A 22062-nucleotide genomic window follows, 5' to 3' on the forward strand; every position below is an offset into this window, starting at 1 on the left:
TGGATAGGTTTTGGATAGGTTTTGGATAAGTTTGGCACAAGTCGTGTGAATAAAATATAGATTTTCCTACAAATGTGTGGTGATGATGTGTGACAAATTGTTACTTATGACCTATAAGTGGTAATGCATTTAGAAAGAAAGTTGCTACCCCAAAAAACACTGCTAGTTACACTATTGCCATTTTGGATAAGTTTCAGATTAGTTTAGGTTAGGTTTTGGATAGGAAAGGCTCCCAGTTGCACCATTTGCTCTTTCCTCCGTAAAACCTGTTGGGCTGCATCAAATGATATGAAATTGGGCACACATGTAGAAAACAAGTTTGGGAACCAGATTTTTAAAATTGGACCTATTCCATCATGTAGTTTTTGAAATATTTACAAAAATCCAAGACACAAAGACAGGTTTTTGTATTTTTCCAGCTGTTTTTGTTATATTCGCATGTCCATAAATTATACACAGGTTATTCATTTCGTTATTGAACTTCCTACAATCAATTGTAAAGGGGTCAACTTTGATTTTAGGTATCAGGCATGTGTCTGTGACTTTTATATCTGAAGTTATAAGGTAATTATTCCAAAGAGGGAAGAAATGCCCCCCCATGCAAGGGGCCCCTGGTGCCCTCCATAGAGTTAAGGGCTGTTTGGTCCCTGTATGACCGGTGCCAGAGTCTGGTCCGCATGAGCGGCAATAAGTCGGACTTGTTTCCGGTGAGGGTTGGACTCCGTCAGGGCTGTCCTTTGTCACCGATTCTGTTCATAACTTTTATGGACAGAATTTCTAGGCGCAGCCAGGGCGTTGAGGGTGTCCGGTTTGGTGACCTCAGGATTAGGTCTCTGCTTTTTGCAGATGATGTGGTCCTGTTGGCTTCATCAGACCGTGACCTTCGGCTCTCGCTGGGACAGTTCGCAGCCGAGTGTGAAGCGGCTGGGATGAGAATCAGCACCTCCAAATCCGAGACCATGGTCCTCAGCCGGAAAAGGGTAGAATGCTCTCTCCGGGTCGGGGATGGGATCCTTCCGCAAGTGGAGGAGTTTAAGTATCTCGGGGTCTTGTTCACGAGTGGGGGGACGATGGAGCGAGAGGTCGACAGGCGGATCGGTGCGGCTTCCGCAGTGATGCGGGCGCTGCATCGGTCTGTCATGGTGAAGAAGGAGCTGAGCCAAAAGGCGAAGCTCTCGATTTACCAGTCGATCTACGCTCCTACCCTCACCTATGGTCACGAGCTATGGGTAGTGACCGAAAGAACGAGATCGCGAGTGCAAGCGGCCGAAATGAGTTTCCTCCGCAGGGTGGCTGGGCTCTCCCTTAGAGATAGGGTGAGGAGCTCGGTCATTCGGGAGGGACTCAGAGTAGAGCCGCTGCTCCTCCGCATTGAGAGGAGTCAGATGAGGTGGCTCGGGCATCTGATTAGGATGCCTCCTGGACGCCTCCCTGGTGAGGTATTCCGGGCATGTCCCACTGGGAGGAGGCCCCGGGGAAGACCCAGGACACGCTGGAGGGACTATGTCTCTCGGCTGGCCTGGGAACGCCTCGGGATTCCCCCAGAGGAGCTGGATGAAGTGGCTGGGGAGAGGGAAGTCTGGGATTCCCTGCTGAGACTGCTGCCCCCGCGACCCGACCTCGGATAAGCGGGAGAAAATGGATGGATGGATGGATGTTTACATGGAATTGACGATCTGTCTACAAATTTCCAAAAGTCGCCTACCTAGACGTTCAGCTTGAACTACATATCTACGCCCAAGAGGGGTCAGAGTTAGACGTGCAGATACTGCACCTGATTTGCACGTTGTGTAGACATCCAGATATGGTTCTGGACCGACCGACTCCATCTAGACATGATCTGATGGACGTCTCATGTTTGGTGGGGTAGGACTGGGGCAAAGGTGAAACGGTTGCAGAGGTCAGAAAAAGCCCTCTGGGCTGCATCCGTCCACTGTAATAAGACCTTAGTAGAGGTCAAAGCAGTAAGAGGTGCAGCTACTAGGCTATACCCACGGATAAAATGCCCGTAAAAATTTGCAAAACCAAGAAAGCATTATAATTCATTCCACTCAGCCATGGCCCTGACTTTCTCTGGATCCATCTGGATGAAACCCTCTGAGAGGATGAAACCCAGGAAGGAAATGGTACGTCTATGGAACTCGCACTTCTCGGCCTTAAGAAACAATCTATGGGACAGCAGGCACTGAAAAACTGCCCGAACATGCTGAACGTGCTCCTGCTCATTCTGTGAGAATATCAAGATGTTGTCTAGATACACAAATACATACTTATTCCACATATCCCAAAGGACATTGTTAATTAAGGCCTGGAACACTGCTGGAGCATTAGTTAGCCCGAAAGGCATCACCAGATACTCGTAGTGACCAGTAGGGGTGTTGAAGGCTGTCTTCCATTCATCTACCTCCTGGATCCTCACCAAGTGGTAGGCATTACGAAGATCCAATTTAGTAAAAACTTTGGTTCCCTGGAGAAGTTCTAGGACAGAGGACAAAAGGCAGAGGTAGCGATTCTTAATGGTGATTTCATTCAGACCCCTATAGTCAATGCATGGACAAAGAGAGCCATCCTGCTTATCCATAAAAAAGAAACCTGCCCCAGCAGAAGAAGAAGAAGGGCGGATAATGCCTGCTGCCAAAGCCCCATTAACATACTCCTCCATGGCCCTTCTTTCGGGGCCCAAAAGAGAATAGCGACGGCCCCTGGGAGGGGAGGTTCTTGGTAGCAGATCTATTGCATCTATTGTCATACTGTACGGACGATGCGGCGGAAGGCCATTCTCCGTCCATCCAGAGCATGAGCTGTCCGTGTAGCCTGGACATGGGTGGTGGGGATACCCTATTGTTGAGTCAGCATGGAATCTATGAAACTCTTGTCAGCCCCGGAATCAATAAGGAGGGCTAGGGACTGCCGGGAGGACTCCCACATTAATACTGCTAGGAGAAAAGTATGCTGCACCGAAGAGGGATTTACCGTAACCACACCCACCAGTACCCTCTTCCCTACTCGTGGGTGCGCCCTTTTACTGGGCACTGGGCAATAAAATGATCAGCCTGTCCACAGTACAGGCACACCATGGCACTAAAGCACCGTTGTAGTTCGGCTGGAGAAAGGCGGGTCCAATCAACCTGCATTGGCTCTGGTCCGGCGTCTGATGGGTTAACCCTCTGGAGTCTAGGGGTAGGGGACACACTTTCACTGACTGGGGCATGGTCACACATTTCATTCAATATCATAAACTTAATTCATGGCAAATAAATTATTTCTTATATATTTGGTTTGGCAACAAACTCATCTTAATGTTATGTTATGTACTTTGTAAATATGTCAGATTTATGTGAAGTTTGTAATTTGACATAAAATTACAGACATTGCAAAATGCAGTTTGGAACACTTGCAGAAGTACATAGTAAGCAATGCTAGCAGTTTGTTTTGATCCCAGATATCTGGGGGGTATTCCAGAAAGCAGGTTATGTGACATACCCGGGTAAGTTTAAGGGTAAGTTAGTGGATAACCTCAACTTTCGGTTCCAAAAACGGAGGTTAACTTTCTGGGTATGTACGTAACCATAGCAGCTTACTCCCTGAAGATAACCTGCTACTGAGCAGGTTATGTTCCAGGGTAAGTTTGTTGCAGAAGGTTACTGAGCATGGCGTGCCCTTTTGATGACGATCCTGTGAACGTGGAGGCATAAATTATACAAGGTTTTTTTCGCCGGGAGAGAGTTATAAGACCGCGTAATGATGTCTTGTCATTTCCTAATGATTATTTGAAAAAGCGTTATCAGTTTTCAAAAGAATCGTTCATTTACTTAACATCTCTTGAAACCGCATATTGCAAATGTCACAAACCCAAACCGCGGGTCTGCGCTTAGCACAGAAAACATCCTGTGCATAGCACTTCGGTTTTTGGCGTCAGGGCATTTTTTGTACAATATGGGCGACGCAGAGCATATAGGAAAGGCAACTGTGCGTAGAGCCGTTCGCACAGTATGTCTGGTACTTAACGCTTCTTACACACGTTTGTACAGTTCCCTGTCCATAGAGCTCTGCGTGTTATTAAAGAGGAATTCCACAGAGTGGTAGGTTTGTCCTTTGTAGTAAAATCTATGATGCATATTTAATATATAGTCATACTATTTATATCTATAGCCTACATGTATTCATCCTGCACACACACACACTTGATACTTCCATATATGACTTTCTATTTCAGGGTTTCCAAATGTAATTTGGAATACATGTAATACATGTATAGTGACAATAAAAGGCATTCATTCATTCATTCATAATTGGGTGCATTGATGGCACCTACATTCCTATTAAAGCTCCTTAATAAATGAGGGAGACTATATAGATAGATAGATAGATAGATAGATAGATAGATAGATGTCTTTATTGTCACTATACAAGTACAGCGAGATAGCGGAGGAAATCTATTCATAGTATCAATGTGCAGGTAACTTGATTTTGTATCCTTAATTTTTTGCCTTGTTAAGTGTTTAATTATTTTGCATTATAATAAAAGGGGAGGCGATGTCAAATTTGCAATTTAATACACACGCATTTACTCTGTCCGTTATTTTTTGCCAAGCCAACTCTTTCTTTAGCCGATGCAGCCGTATTGCTTTTTTTCATTATTATTGGCTTGAATTCCTCATATGCGTGCATTAAAACTTCCAACTCCGCCTCTGTGAAGTATGCCGCTCTCTTTTTTTCACTTTGATTTTCCATTCTGACTCGTGAAATCGGCGATCAATTGAAAACGTCTTTATGTATGCACGGTGCACGCGCATTAACTCTGGGTAACCGATAGGAGGTTGATTGAACTTACTCTTCTCAGGTGTTTTGGAACCGACATACTCATGGTATGCGGGTTTGGGGTATATCAACCCAGAGGTTAAGATTTACCAAATGGTAAGTTAACCAAGCTTTCTGGAATACCCCCCCTGGTCACCAAAGTCTTGGCTATGTAGGGCAGTAGTTCTGATGCACCGCTATTTTGGCCATTTTACATTTATATGTTCGCTCTGGGACACCGTATTCCATACGCGGGTTTAGAGCGGATGGCATTTTTTTTTCCTTTAGTTTGCTCTCGCTACCCCGAAAGGTGAGCATTGTTAATGGCCGCTCTCTTTTCATATTAGAATGACAGAGCTAAAATTGCCCACCCATCCAGTTGAATATATTCTGGTTAATGTGAGGTTCGGATGCAGACCGTTTGGTTTGGGGGTATTTTGATGTTTTGGTACTGAATTATAATTTGTAACTTTGGGTTGTTAATTGTCGGAATGAAGGCTATGTGCGGCAAAGGGGTTATTATCATTTTAGTTAGTAAAATGTTACGATGTCATAAAATTTACTGTATTTGTTATTGTCTTACTTTTATTTTTGAAGTGGGAATTGTACATTTTGTTAATTTTGTGTTTGCTCTCGCTACCCCGAAAGCACGGAGCGGCAACAGCGGAGAGAGAGGGAGCGAAGCTGTGTCCTCATTGTAATAAATCGCGTCAGTCCCGACCTACAATCCCGAACCTGCGTGGCTGGTGTTGTTTTGTTCCTGCCCAACGCCCCTTGACCCAACACATACAAACACAACGCAGAGCATTGAGGCGCGGACCGGAGGCAGGCGGACCAACGCAACGCAGCGGGAGGGTTACAGCTACATGAAGATGACTAAATAGTGTATCCAATTTATTATTATTATTATTATTTTAATTTAATTTTATATTAAATTCAAGAGTAAATAGTGTGGTCGCTCCGAACTCACCAATTTATTATTGGATAAATAAATAAGAAAAACCTAACTCATGTCACTATTTCTTGCTCCTTTCATTGAATGTGTAGCAACTTTAATATGTATGAATGAGCCATTGACACCTGGTCACATCCCTCCCCCCCCCTTTATGGCGCTGAAGGGGATGTATCACCAATGCAGGTAAAACAAAGGTAGGTGTCACGTTTGATGAAGGATGTGAGCAGGGAAGCAGGAGAGCAAGCCAGGACTTCAGGTAAACTGGGTTTAATTAGCCAAAAACGGACAAGCACGGACAATACACAACAATACAATGACAGATCTGGGGTACACTGACTTAGACACAGACTAAATACAAGAGACAGGCTAAGGGTAACGAATCACAGGTAAGAACAATCAGGGAATCACACGAGGTAACGAGGTGGGCGTGGCACACATCGGGAGCGGACGGAGCGGGACGTGACATAACCCCCCCCCCAAAGGCGCGCACCCGAGAGGAGGCGACGGACGGGACCGGGGAACAGGACCTGGAAGACAAGAACAAAACCATCAACGAGACCAGGGAAACAGGACAGAGACACAGAACAGGAACAAAGACGAGAAAAACAACAAGACCTGACAGAGAACAGGGAACGCAGACAGGCAGACAGAAAAGGGAGACACGGAGGGAACACCCACAGGCGACACGAAGGGGCCAGGAGTGAACAGAGGGACGAGGAACAGACACAGGCGGGACGAAGGGAGGAGGAGCAGACAGGGGAGACCGGAACGGAAGGGGGACAAAGGGGAGCCCGAGGGAGCCCAGGCGGGCAATGGGCAGCGGCCGGAGGGGCCGCAGGCTAGAGGGAGAAGGGAACAGAAGGGGACCACCCAGGGGCCAAGGGAACGGGACGAGGGAGTGACAGAGGGAGCAGAAGGGAACACCAGTGCAGGCAGGCAGGAGAGGGAAGCCGCGGCAGGCGGAGGCGCAGCCGGAGCCGGCGAAGGCGCCGTCCGACGCTCAGCCGGAGCAGGGGGGCCGGGAGGCGGCCGACACGGACCCGGAGGCGAGACCGAGGACCCAGGGGGGGACCCGGCGGAGACCGCCGACCCCGAGCCGGAGGACCCGCAGGCAGCCACCGAGCCACAGCCAGGGGCCGAACGGGCGAGCCAGGGGGCAGGGCGGGTGGGACCCGGGCCCGACGCCTATGTCCCCGTCCCTTACGGGACACCGAAAGGCGGGGTCCTGGGGGGCGTCGGCCTTGCCGGGGTAAGGACGAGGGAGTCGGGAGGGAGGACAGAGCCGGGCGGACAATTGTCAGGGCCTCTAAGGAGGCAACAGGCGGGGCAGCCGGAGCCTCGGGCGTGGCCGCAGGCGGGGCAGCCGGAGCCTCGGGCGTGGCCGCAGGCGGGGCAGCCGGAGCCGCGGGCGTGGCCGCAGGCGGGGCAGCCAGAGCCGCGGGCGTGGCCGCAGGCGGGGCAGCCAGAGTCGCGGCCGTGACAGGAGGGGCGGCCTCAGGCAGGGCCGCGGGCAGGACGAGAGAGCAGGCAGTTCAGGTGCCGGCAGGATAGGCGAGACAGACGAGACAGGCAGTTCAGGTGGGAGCGCCTCGGCGGGTGCCTCTGGCGTGCAGCCAGCAGGAGGCGCATTGAGCGTGCAGTCAGCAGGGGGCGCCTCGGCAGGTCTCTCGGGCGTGCGACCAGCAGGGGCCGCCTTGGCAGGCACCGCCCTCACGCAGCCAGCAGGGGGTGCCTCGGCGTGCACCTCCATCGTGCGGCCAGCAGGGGGCGCCTCAGGCGTGAGGCCAACAGGGGGCGCCACAGGCAGAGCGGCTTCCTCCGCTGCAGGCAGAGGCGAAGCCAAGCCCTCGGGCAGAGCTGCAGCAGGCACCACCAATTCCTGACCAGCAGGGGGCGCCGTGGCGGGCGCCGCCATCACGCGGCCAGCAGGGGGCGCATCCGCGGCCACCTCAGGCAGTGTCGCAGGCAGAGTGGTGCCAGCTGCAGCAGGCGGTTCCGCGGGCAGAGCGGCGGCAGCAGCAGGCGGTGCTGCGGGCAGAGCGGCGGCAGCAGCAACAGGTGTAGCCGCTGGCAGGTCCGGAACGGGCGTCAGGAGGGGAGCCGAGCAACTAGGCGCTGCCCCTTTAAGAGCTTTAGAGACCCGTGGTATAGCGTCTCTTACGGCACGTATGCCGGCCTGCCCCAGACGCTCCGGCCGGTATGGATATGCCTCTAACGGAAGCAGCTTCTCCGGGTAGAAGCCGGCCAGGCGGGCAGCAGTGGCATCGTCCCAGGCGGGGAGGAGTGAGCAGGCACCCAAGAAGAGAGTCGGGGTGTCTTCCTGCTGCACTCGTTTCTTTCTCCGCTTCTTTTCTCCGCTTGCGGCGGAAGGCGGAGCCGCCGCGAACACGTTGCCCAGGCTCCAGGCAACGCGTTCGTCTCTCCGCTGCGTGAGACGCTCACGCAGGCGGCGTAGGCATTTGCGTGCCCGCTGGAGCGGGTACTGCTGTCCGGGCGGGCGCTCCTTTATGAGGAGGTGCTCCAGTACCTCTGGCTGGGAGCGCCAATACACAGCCTCCTGCAGCAGACCGAGCCGCTGGTGCTCGGTCTGCCGCGCTGTGTTGTCGTAGAGATCTGTCACGTTTGGTGAAGGAGGCGAGCAGGGAAGCAGGAGAGCAAGCCAGGACTTCAGGTAAACTGGGTTTAATTAACCAAAAACGGACAAGCACGGACAATACACGACAATACAATGACAGATCTGGGGTACACTGACTAAGGCCCAATCCCAATTCTACCCCTTACCCCTATCCCTCCGTTTGGCGCGTTCACGTGTAGGGGTAGGGGTGTCTCAATTCTCTTTTGATTGGAGGGGTAGGGGTAAGGGGAAGGGCTAGATAGCCCTCGAAACGAAGATTTTTCGGGACCTCACTTCAAACGAAGGGCTAAGAGAAATTTACAACATGGCTGCCCACTCGAGCAAGCAGACCCATAAATGTTAAGTAATTTTTGCCATTAATAAGGATTTTTATGCCATTTTTTCATTACATGTATATTACCATCAATCTTGTGTTTACGGTGATGTTCTGTAAAGAAACGTTTGAAAAAAAATCGCTAAAGTTTGCTTGCGGATAGCACTGATTGCACAATATTAGGAAATATATTTTTATGTCATATAACGTTACCCGGTAACTGACTGCATGTTGTAACGCGTTCTTTTGTTTTGCTTACGGCCATATGTGTACATGTAAATGAACGGTACTTACACTATTCGTACTTATTGCAACATGACAACATTTTTGTAAATTATATTCTGTATAGGGACAGCTGAGGAAACCCGAAGGCTCAATACGTTTTCGAGGTGAAAAGGAACATCTGTTTTTAAAGTCCAAATACGGCGCAAAAAAACTTTGGGAGTGAGTAATCTTTACATGCTACGATGCTGACGGCGACATATTGGAATTTGTGATAAACATCGGCGCATGTCCTCTGACGTAACGTTAGGAGGTAGTGACAATGGATGATGACGTATAACAGTGTAGTAGTGGTGTCCCATTTCTTAGGGGAAATTTTTTAACCCTACCCCTTTCCACTTCATTTCAAGGGGCAAGGGGAAGGGGTGAGGGGTAGGCAAAGGGGTAGAAAATAGAATTGGGATTGGGCCTTAGACACGAACTAAATACAAGAGACAGGCTAAGGGTAACGAATCACAGGTAAGAACAATCAGGGAATCACACGAGGCAACGAGGTGGGCGTGGCACACATCGGGAGCGGACGGAGCGGGGCGTGACAGTAGGTGACATGGTTTGCTTTTTTGCCGATTTAACCTAATTTTAAAAACTTTAATACTTCGACTATGGACGTTTTGAAAAGAAGACATTACGGATTTAGTCAGCATTTTTTTCATGTTTCTATAATAAGATTTCAGCGAGTTATGAACTGAAATACACAAGAAAGATACCTGTACACGGCATTGCCGACAATGCCGTCGACTCCAGAGGGTTAACTGTGCTCAGATACAGGATGCGGGGTACTACGCTCTTTGCTGCGCTGTCGAATCCGCATGTCCACCCTTAGAGCCACGTCAGTAAGTGCAGACAGAGATTCAGGAAGTTCCCGTGTGGTTAGTTCGTCCTTAATCTCCTTAGCCAGCCCGTTATAATAGGCATCATACAAGGCTTTAGAATCCCATCCGTAGGACATCGCGAGGGTTTGGAACTGTATGGTATATTCTGATACCATGCGATGACCCTGGTGAAGCTGCATAATCTCTCGTGCTGCCTCTCTTCCGTGCTTCGAGCAATCGAAGACGCGCTTCATCTCTTCTTGAAACCGGGCATGAGAATTGCAGAACGAAGCACCAGAGTCCCAGGCAGCAGTCACCCACTCCCTCGCAGAGCTGGTCAGAGCCATGATAATATAAGCCACTTTAGAGCATTCCAAAGGGAACGTGGAGGGCTGAAACTCAAAGTCGAGGGAACACTGTGACAGGAATGCTCTACACCAGTGGTTCCCAACCTTTTTTAACTCACGGCCCACACAGCCAAACACATATGTTTCCGCGGCCCACTGCAAAAGAATTTAAACGATCCCGCTTTTTGTGTCGGGTTAACTAAGTACTCGGAAGCAAGGCTGTTAATTGTCTTTATTGAATAAACTGGTAATTTATTTCATTATATATCAAATTATGATTTATTTGATTTTGACTAGACATTTTTTATTATATTAACAATATTACAATTTCTATTAATAATAATTGGCGGCCCCCCTGCAATACCGTCGCGGCCCACTAGGGGGCCGCGGCCCACAGGTTGAAAACCACTGCTCTACACGAACCTGGTTCCCCATTATATTGGCCAGGGGGCTGAATACGAAGCTCGCTAGAAGCGATCGGCCAAGCGGCGGGTCGCGTCTCCTGAATGCGCTACACCTCCATTGCCAGCGCTGTTAATCCCGCATAGAGGGAATCCAAGGATTCTCCCACAGCACCGATGTCTGTCTGCTGATGACTCAGGAGGGTGCCTTGTCTACAGTAGCTAAGGCGTCAGCCAGCTGCTGGACGCTCACCTGATCCGCTGGGTCCATCTTCCTCTGGCGAGATCTTTCTGGAAGGTTTTGTAGGGAAAAATAGGATGCTGTCGCGGAATGAGATGTAAAGAAACTCCTTTAATTATGAAAAAAGGCAGTTTGTTGTTCAGGTAGTACAACGGAGAACAAAGAACACCAAAAACCCAAGAAGCTGACAGGATCATTGTCGTGGGGCAGACTGGGGTCGGGTGATGTGCGGAGTCGATCTTGGGGCTTGGCAAATCTCGTGGTCAGGGTACAGGCAGGGGTCAGGCGATTCACGTCAGACATCAATGGGGCTGAACAGAAACTCGGGGTCTATAAGGCAGAACACAGGTCAGAAAATTCAGAGAGGCGGAAATTGGAAAACGCTCGAACTCAGAAAAAACTCTACAAGATCTCGCATCGGAGTGCAAGATCCGATGGCTAAAATAGTCTCCCTTAATTGGAAATAACCTGCAACAGCTTGCGGTAGGTGACTACACTGAAACCGGAGAAACCGGACAACCTGATATAGCAGCGCAAAACTGCAAGCTGACAGCTTGTTTAAATGGAGAATGGTGGATCAAGGAATCCCTGGAGGCGTGGTCTTCCTGACGTCAGTTGGGGATCCCCGGGGTTGATCTGTGACAAGGCCACTGCTTCGCAGCCCCCCCTCCATCCCATCCAGCCCCAGGACACAAGCCTGAACCACCTGTATGTTCCCTAACGCCAGGAGCCACCCCATAGTTTCCTCATCAAACGCTTTTATCCACTTTTCGGCTCCGTCTACCAGAACCAGGAGTCTGAGAAGCAGGCCCTCCAGATCCTGTCCTGCCCACGGCACGTACTGTGTCTGTGCTCCTTATACAATTAGCAGGAACATGGAATACCCTTTTGGGGGCCTCACCGACCTCCTGCTTCACATAACTTTTTGCTCTGCCTCCTACTCTTCCTCTATTTCTTCCTCACTCTCTGTTTTTCTCTCCTTCTCCTGAAGCTGACACTTTCCTCTGTATGGAGGGTAAGGGGTGTCCAGCAGATGCATCAGCCCTTCTGCATTACCACCAATCACACCTTGCAGCTTGCTGTTTCTTTCTGTTCCCAGGTCACTTCATCCTTCCGTATCACCTCCCCCCAGAACTCTACCTTCCCTTCTATCACTGGAAACTGGCCCTGGTATGAAGGGGGGGGGGCTTCCACTAATGAGTACTGGCTTTGTTATGACGGCGGCCGTATCTCTTTCTGTTTTGTTTCACTTTTCTCTCTGACCTGCTTCTCATTTAAAACCCTTTCCATCGCTTTCTGCTCCCTTTGCCTTAAATAACCCCAGAACCTCCATTTCCTTACTCCTTCTCTTTTTACATCTTTCTGTATTTTTATTAGCCTTTTGATACTTTATCGGCGTCTTCATCTCTTCACATGCCGCCACATCCCATGTGCCCCCTTTAGGTCACTTAGTATCCAGTACCTTTGTGTAGGAATTATTAGCTCAGGTAAATTTTAATATCTCCACCAAAATGTTTTGAAATTAATAAAAGTTTAATGAGGACCCCTTGAATTGGTGGCAGGTACATGAGGCCACATCTTGGCTGTGAAAACGATACTTATGTATCCATGGCACAAGCATATCTACAGAGCATGTTTTCTCCACTGCAGGAGATGTTATCACTGCGAAAAGATCCACTATCAAACCAGAGCATGTAGATCAACTGATGTTCTTGCACAAAAACCCCAAAAATTCCCAAATGCTAAAACCAGTGCTTGTGATGTTTTTCATGTCATTCAAATGGTGTTCTTATTTACAAGTCCCAAATGCTGAGCATTGACTAATCTTTATAATGTTTTGCACTTTCAGGAAGTGCCCTGTGTCCAGTGCTGTTATTTTATGTTATGGATTTTATTTTTTATATTATAGGACTGCAGAACGTTTTGTTTTTGAAGACTAGGTGTCACGCCCAGCTATGTACGATCCTTGTGTGTGCCACGCCCACCTCGTTACCTCGTGTTCATGCCTGATTGTTCTCAACTGTTGCTCGTTAAACTCAGTTTGTCTTGTGTATTTAGTCCTTGTCTGAGTCAGTCTTCCACTATGACAAGATTCATGGTATGTGCAGCACAAGGTACAAACAGGGCTCTTGGGTTTTTGTTGAGCAGTCTTGCTTGTACACCTTGCTTCTTCCCTTTCATGTTTGCCCCATTGTCATAGGCCTGTCCTCTGCAATTGTCAAAGGGAATGTGAAGCTCTTCCAGTTTGTCCAGTATGCACATTGATTTTACATTATTAAGCATTGATTTTGTGTGTTCTGAGTTGTTGTCATGACTCTTTAAAGCAGCATTAATATTTGGCCAATCACCAAGGCCCTCTGTAGTCAGCTTTGTCTTGAACACTAAAAAGTTTGCAAGCAAAACAAAATACAGATGTGTTGTGCTTTGAATACACAAGCCAACTTCTTGTTACCTTGTCTCCATTTGCAAGTGATTACTATGAATACGTCTTCCACCTGTCTTAGGGAAAGTGAAGTCTGACACAACCTTAAAAGGCCCTCGGCGCACAAATTCAACCCGATCGACGTCTGATAGGCGTGCTGGCCACAGAGCAGGATCAACTGGTTGTGCACTCGGAGTAATGATAGTAGCATCTGTAACTGAAGAGATGTTGCTTCATGACCCTGGTGACGTGCTGGGTAATGCTGCTTCAGCAGACATGGTGCTTGATGGCCCTTGTGACGTACTGGGCACTGGCTCTGTGTCACCATTAGTAACAAACTTCAGCATTGACCCTGTTATGACAAGAAATCCATCATACAAGCAGACAATTAAGATTTGTTTAGGTCTTAATGGTAAATTACACAATGAAATTACTGTAAATACTAGCCTCACAAAGATTAAAATGCAATTAATGCAAATACAACTACAACTAATAATAATATTCAATATGATTTGATGATATTTCTAGATTTAAATATTTTTATATACTTATTTTTATATTTTGTACTCAGGTTCTATATTCCTACTGTCACGCCCAGCTCCGTACGATCCTCATGTGTACCACGCCCCCTCGTTACCTCGTGTCAATTACTGATTGTGATCACCTGTGTCCTGTTATTTCTGGCTAGTCTTGAGTATTTAGTCCGTGTCTCAGTCAGTATTCCCCAGTTCTGTCATTGTTACCTCGTGTTCATCCCTGATTGTTCTCACCTGTGGTTCGTTACCCGTAGCTTGTATTTAGTATTTAGTCCTTGTCTCAGTCAGTCTACGCAGATCCGTCATTGTGTTGTCCGTTGATGTCCACGCCTGTCTCTCCTGTCACCATTAAATCTCCTGATTACCCATCAGTCTGGCTCGCTCTCCTGCCTCCCTGCTTGCTGACATACCCGAACGTGACACATAGATTGATAGGCTATAAACCTGAGACAACATACGACCACCAACTGGTCAATTAACCACTCCTTTTTCAACAGAGGTGAATGTATATGCAGTTAACAAGACATTCAATAAATGATAATCAGGGCCGCTGGAAAATTTAATCTCCAGTTTTACAGAATTATCCTCTCTTTCTGTCTCATGATTAGCAGGGCTTCTTTTGTTTCAACAACACACCCACCTTCAAGTGAAGCACGGGCCTCCTCTTGTTTTGACTTTTTCTTTCTTTTGCTTGCTCCCGATTCATATTGCCGTTTGGAGGCCATCTCTCCACCTGCATGGATCCAACTGCCTGTCGGTGCATTTGACCACAAATTGGTCAGATGCTGCATGCTGTCAATCATTGCGGCAACGAATGCGATGTCAGATTACTCATCTCTTTTTTTTATCTTGGGCTGACTTGCTGCTCTACGTGCGCCTCACGGCAGCAAAGCGCATCCTTTGAGTGTTTGCAGAGAATGCGTCCCCTTGCGGAAAATGGGGCCCCCCATGGATCGTGGGGCCCTACGCACAGCGCGTGTTCTGTATGTAGGGAGGGGCGGCGCTGATAAGTGCCCTGTAGGTCCCAGTGCTAGGGCATACCATGGCAGGTTTCACCTCAGAATTGTTTTCTTGTATTTAGTTTCATACAGGATTTCAGATTATTGATTTTAATCCACTTTTGTGATATTGATGACATATAAAATGCTGTAAATGTCACTGAGAGATTGTCACATCAGCCTGCAGTTGTCCCTTGTCACCCAGGATGTGGATTGAGAGTTTGGTATATTTCTAGCCCTGCAATGTTTCAGATCTTTTTCTGTTTTATCCAGCAACTCACAGATTACATGACTGACATCCCTGGTTACGATTAATTAAACCTGCTAACTCTTCACTTGGATTTCAGAACCCCTTGGTTCTGTTATACATAAACATATTTTATCTGATGTCTTCACCACCAGGTGGCGATATAGCAACCCCAGAGTTGTTGGTGGCTAGAACAAAAAAACACAGTAACAGTGGCATAACTAGAAATTCTGGAAACCCTGACTAAATGTCACCTTAGGCTCCTCTGCCCAATTTACATATGATTTTACATAATCATGGGTCCCTGTAAAAGTGCTGCCCTCCCCTGAATCTGCCAGGGTACTCATGCCCGTACTGTGCCCCTGGAGAGACATACAGTAAATGACAAAGTGAGGAGAGTATATTGGGAGTATACACTCACCTAAAGGATTATTAGGAACACCTGTTCAATTTCTCATTAATGCAATTATCTAATCAACCAATCACATGGCAGTTGCTTCAATGCATTTAGGGGTGTAGTCCTGGTCAAGACAATCTCCTGAACTCCAAACTGAATGTCAGAATGGGAAAGAAAGGTGATTTAAGCAATTTTGAGCGTGGCATGGTTGTTGGTGCCAGACGGGCCGGTCTGAGTATTTCACAATCTGCTCAGTTACTGGGATTTTCATGCACAATCATCTCTAGGGTTTACAAAGAATGGTGTGCAAAGGGAAAAACATCCAGTATGCGGCAGTCCTGTGGGCGAAAATGCCTTGTTGATGCTAGAGGTCAGAGGAGAATGGGCCGACTGATTCAAGCTGATAGAAGAGCAACTTTGACTGAAATAACCACTCGTTACAACCGAGGTATGCAGCAAAGCATTTGTGAAGCCACAACACGCACAACCTTGAAGCGGATGGGCTACAACAGCAGAAGACCCCACCGGGTACCACTCATCTCCACTACAAATAGGAAAAAGAGGCTACAATTTGCACGAGCTCACCAAAATTGGACAGTTGAAGACTGGAAAAATGTTGCCTGGTCTGATGAGTCTCGATTTCTGTTGAGACATTCAAATGGTAGAGTCAGAATTTGGCGTAAACAAAATGAGAACATGGATCCATCATGCCTTGTTACCACTGTGCAGGCTATTGGTGGTGGTGTAATGTTGTGGGGGATGTTTTCTTGGCACACTTTAGGCCCCTTAGTGCCAATTGGGCATCGTTTAAATGCCACGGCTTACCTGAGCATTGTTTCTGACCATGTCCATCCCTTTATGACCACCATGTACCCATCCTCTGATGGCTACTTCCAGCAGGATAATGCACCATGTCACAAAGCTCGAATCATTTCAAATTGGTTTCTTGAACATGACAATGAGTTCACTGTACTAAAATGGCCTCCACAGTCGCCAGATCTCAACCCAATAGAGCATCTTTGGGATGTGGTGGAACGGGAGCTTCGTGCCCTGGATGTGCATCCCACAAATCTCCATCAACTGCAAGATGCTATCCTATCAATATGGGCCAACATTTCTAAAGAATGCTTTCAGCACCTTGTTGAATCAATGCCACGTAGAATTAAGGCAGTTCTGAAGGCGAAAGGGGGTCAAACACCGTATTAGTATGGTGTTCCTAATAATCCTTTAGGTGAGTGTATGTTTCTAAATGTATGGATCAAACCATAATCTGATTGGAAATGCAGTAGCAGTTAGGGATGTTTGCGCAGTTAAATTGATATGTTCTGCGATGGTCTGACATCCCATCCAGGGTGTTCCCCTGCACCAGAGCAAGGTAGCCAACCTGAGCCCAGAACTTGTGGAAACTCCCTCAGTAGTGTGGGAGAAGCATTCCAGGTGGCTACATCTGGAAACTGGTTGAAAGAGTCTGTAACGCTGTCATCCAAACATAAGGGGTATCTTGAAGATATTAACTAAATTATGTAAAATTCTACATTATTGCACCCAAACTGTTGATATTGACTAAGTGTTATTACTGACATCCTGGACATCCTTCTTTTTAGCTTTGAATTTGAAATGTTAGTAGATGAATTCATGCTGTCAATAACATCTCACTTTCTCACCCCCTTTTAGATAAAAAAAAATACCCTTTGTGGTTTTTCTAGTGAAGCAGAGGGACTGAGCTGAGGACCTGATGGTTGTGTGGTTTTCGCTCACTGAGACGTGTGACACAAACACCCTGCTCTCAGTCGGTCAGTCTTCCTGTAAAATGCAGAGGTGAGACTGCTAGTGGAAAATTACTGACTGTAGTGTCAACAACACATTTAAACAGCAGAACAAAGAAAATGTTCCACATATGCAGGAAATCTGTATGCTTACAGCACACATCAGACACGCTGACCCTCAGCACTGAGCTCCTCCAGGCTGTGTGCTCTCCCCCTTCTCTTCAGTCTCTACACAAATCAGTGCTGCTCCAGAGATCAGTCTGTGAAGATCCTGAATATTGCAGGTGACACTACTGTGTTTATGATTAAAGGCGATGAGTCTGCCTACAGACTGGAAGTTGCACAGCTGACCATCTAGTTCTGAACTCATCCCAAATGTCCACATGCTTAGACCCCTCTCATCATCAGGGAGGAGATCCCTGCAGAGGGTGTTTAAGAAGGTGTGGAGATGCTCTGTGTTGTATGGCCCTACAATGGGAATATATATATAGTTAATACTGTATATATAATGACTTATGGAATGAACTAATGCCTGGATGTTTTGGGGGTTAAGACTATTCAACAGAGAACCAGTACAGGCAGTTTCCAGGTCACAAATGAGATTCATTCCATAATTCTGTCCTTAAATTTGCAGGTAAATCAGAAAAACAATTAAACAATACATAATAAAAATTATAATAATAATAATAATACCATAACAATAAAAGTACCCACATTTCTTACTGTATCTTGAGCTGACGAACCACTTAGTCCATGCAGTGTTTTCAAGTGTCACAAAGTTGTGTTTGCATTTGTTACTACGAACTATTGTGTTTTGTCAGTTGCTGTTAGCTAAAACTCCTCCACCTAAATACCAGCAAGATGAAGGAGATGCTGATAGATTTCCACAGGAGAAAATCACAGACTAAGCCAGTAAATATCCAGGGCCTGGTCATTGAGATGGTTGGTTCCTACAAAGACCTGCTTGTTCTCCTTAACAATAATGAAGGCAGTAATCTGCCAGGGCCAGGGCCATCTCCATTTGGTGAGAAGACTAAAGTGCTTTGGTGTGTGCAGGACATTGCTATGGACATTTTATGACCGTAGTGTCATCAGTGATATTATACGCAGCGGTTTGTTTGGGAGGAGGGATTAGAGAGAGGGAGCCAAGGAAACAAAGCAAACTGGTAAAGAAGGCCGGCTAGGCTGGGGGGGGGGGGAGCCTGTAGAGTAGATGTGTGAGAGCAGGATGATAACAAAGCTGTCAGTGATTTTATGTGACACCTCTCACCCCCCCAGCAGACTATGGAGGCCCGGGGCAGCTCCTTCAGTAACAGACTCAGACACCCAGCGTGTGTGACGGAACGTTACCGCAGGTCAGTCAGGCTTTATAATCTGCACTCTGCTCATTGAACTTTTCCCCTGTTCACTGTCATCTGATACAGTTTCTATCTGCTGCTGATATGCAATATTGTTCCTCTTTATTTACTGATGTGCAATATTACATTGCATTGACCCAGGGCATTATTCCCTGTGTGGTAGCTTCCTTTGGTAATATTCCTATTGTAATATTCCTACTGTATAATATTCTGCTATATGTGATATATTCTTATTTTTATATATATATATATATATATATATATATATATATATATATATATATATATATATATATATGTCATCATAAACATTTTGCTTTGCAGGTAAAGACTCCAACAGCAGGACTGTGGTACAGCAGCCTGTGTCTGACACAGTGCAGCCAGGAGACTCTGTGAACCTGCAGTGTACAATAGAGACTGGGAGCTGTGCAGGAGAACACAGTGTTTACTGGTTCAGACATGGATCAGGAGAATCCCTTCCAGGAGTAATTTACAGCCATGGAAACAGGAGTGATGAATGTGAGAAGAGCCCTGAGGCTGGATCTCCTACACAGAGCTGTGTCTACAGCCTCCCCAAGAGGAACCTCAGCCTCTCTGATGCTGGGACTTACTACTGCGCTGTGGCCATGTTTGGGGAGATGCTGTTTGGGAACGGCACACAGCTAGATATAGATGGTAACACCTAGTGTGGAGACTATATCTGCATCCTCAAACACATATTTGTGTATATATACATACATTTCTTTTACATTCAGAATGATGCTGTTTGTTGTGTTGCGCCACACTGCTGCTGTAACAAGCCTCAGTCTTGACTCTGACTCTCCCCTTCAAGGTCTTGGCCTTAAATCACACTTGATATTTTGGATGTCGTCCCCGTCACTCTGACCAGGATACATGCTGGAAGATTCATGGATGGAATTTTTCAGTGTGAATAAAAAGAATGTGAATAAAACTAAAATGTACCCTAATAAATGGGAGCCCTAGGATGTGTGGTGGTTAGAGATGTGGGCTGATGATAATTTTGCTTTTCCAAAGTTCTGTTATGAAAGCTGTACATTCTGTTCCATGTACTTCAACTACTTCTTAGGCATGATCTGGGTAAGGTAGAGAGGAAACAGGGTCTTACATGAAGTAGGTATTGTTCTCTCTGTGTGGTTTTTACTCTCTGCAAAAGTGAGCCCAGCACAGTGCAGTCAGTGGGTCAGTCTTCCTGTGCTGTGTCTAACCAGTGGAAACATACAGTATGCAGCACTGCAGAGAAGCACTCAGCAGACAAACAAATGAAAATAGCTTACACCTATATGTCAGTTTTGAATAGTGGTGGACAAAGTACACAACTTCATTACTTGAGTTAAGTATAGATACTCCTTGTCAATTTCAAGTGAAAGTTTTTAATGCAACACATTTTTCCAAACCTAATGACTCCTGAACACCCTCCTGAATGCACTGACTGGCTTGTAGATCCTGTAGAATAATAAGCTTGTGGAATATGACACAATGACTATAGAAACACAACTGACTCAACAAAAGTAGAGCCCTTGTCGTTTTCATCTTATTATTTAACATCCCGCACCCCACCCTCACAAAAGCGCATGGTAGTGTTCTTACACAGCTCTAGCAGTGTGTGTGCGTGTGTGTGTGTGTGCGTGTGTATTATATTCATATTACATTGTGGGGACCAAATGTACAATTTTTCAGATTCCCACAATGATCTGTGAATGTAATCAAAAAAATAAAAATGTAAAAAAGTCTCATATTTTGTATAGTTACTTATGGTTAAATTTAGGGCTGGATAGGGGTTAAGGTGGTCATATTGTGATTAGAGTTTTCCCCACAGAAATGAATGGAGAGTCCCCACAAAGATGTAATTACAAACCTGTGTGTGTGTGTGTGAGACAGAGAGAGAGAGAGAGAGCATGCATGCATCAGTCAGACAGTGGAATTGCTGTAGATGCAACTTCCTCAGGAAATAAAATAAATAAACAGAACGACCAAAGCAGTTACACACCTCTATTACTGCCCACCAGCATCTTGACTGGCAGCGCAGGAGTAGTGTACTGTGATTGGTTTTTCTCCTGTGACGAACACAATATGCTCTGTCACATTTTAGAAAAGAAAATTTGTCCTCTAACATCAAAGCTGTGCTTTAAAGCAATGAGTCAGAATAACCTTCATGGAAATATAGTTGAGTAAAAACTACAATATTTGTCTTTCAAATGTAGTGAAGTAAAAGTGACAGGTTTAAAAAAAAAAAATGATATTCAAGTACAGCAGAGATCCTTGCAAAATGTGCTTAAGTACAATACTCAGGTAAATGTACTTCATTACTGTCCAGCCCTGCTTTTGAATTGCATGTTGGAAACAGACTGTAGAGTAAGCAGTCTTGTTAAATGAACAGTAATGCTCCTACTTTTTGTGTTTATTGTGGGGCAGCACAGTGGCTGAGTAGGTAGTCACTCTTATGTCAGTGACTGTGTGTACATGCGCGCCCTGTGAAACACTGGCACCCCCCCCCCCCCCCACACCTATCTGTGTGGAGCCCGGCCTTGTGCCCTGTGCAGCCTTGGACAGGCTCAGCCCCCCCACCCTGGGCATGATAAGAGGCTGGAAGATGGATGGATGGTATATTTTGTAAAGTTGATGTTGTAATCAAACTGAAGTATGGTTTCTGTTAGTCTAAATTCTTCCCTTACAAACCCTAAACTTAATTTAAAACAGGATTGGCATATTCACAACCTTCAGAAATTTTTCCAACACGGGTCACACAGTGGCTCGTTGGACAGAACTGTGATCTCACACCTCCCTGCTTGGGGGTGTAATTCTCATGTTCCCCCTATGTTTGTGTAAGGCTCCTCTCCGTGCTCCTGTTTCCACCCACAGTCCTAGCAAAGGGAGATTAGCTGCATTTCTGTCCCTGAATTATCCACAGTGTGGGTAATTTCTAATTCCATCCGATCCACTTTATAACGTTATAGTAGGTATCAGATAAGATGGAAGGTAATATTGCACATCAGTAAAATGCAAGCAGATAAGTACTTTTGTAAAAAAATTAGGCCAAAATAAAAGGACAACAAAACTCCATCACCACTTAATCCCAAATGAGGTCACAGGGGGGACTGGAGCCTGTCACAGGAACAAGGGGCGCAGGCAGGAACCAGCACTCACAGGCCCAACTTAGATTCACCAATTAACCTACTGCACACACTTTTGGACTGTGGGAGAAAACTGGAGCCCCCAGCAGAACCACACACAAACACAGGGACAGCGCGGGAACCCAGGGATCTAACCCAGGACCTTCTGACTGTGAGGCAGCAGCGCTAAGCACTGTGTCACCATGCCGCACAAAGCAAAACAAAAGAAAACATCCACATCATTATTAATGATACAGGCATTTACTTAAAAAACATATACAGTACATAATTAAATGAAAAATTAATTTAAGAACACATAATTTTCATTCAATTTCTTTAGTCTGTTTAATATCATCAATCTGTCCCTGTGTGTTTGTCCCAAACCATTCACCATGGTATACAAGGGAGACAAGTAAGCATG

General features: G+C 46.5%; 1 pseudogene; it reads left to right on the forward strand.

The window, feature by feature from the left end:
* Positions 1 to 19196, forward strand: part of LOC140593192 (uncharacterized) — a 35949-nt pseudogene extending 16753 nt beyond the window's left edge.
* Positions 19197 to 22062: the final 2866 nt, after the last annotated feature.

This window comes from Paramormyrops kingsleyae, chromosome 10 (assembly GCF_048594095.1).
Source record: "Paramormyrops kingsleyae isolate MSU_618 chromosome 10, PKINGS_0.4, whole genome shotgun sequence".
In the NCBI taxonomy this organism is placed as follows: Eukaryota; Metazoa; Chordata; class Actinopteri; order Osteoglossiformes; family Mormyridae; genus Paramormyrops; species Paramormyrops kingsleyae.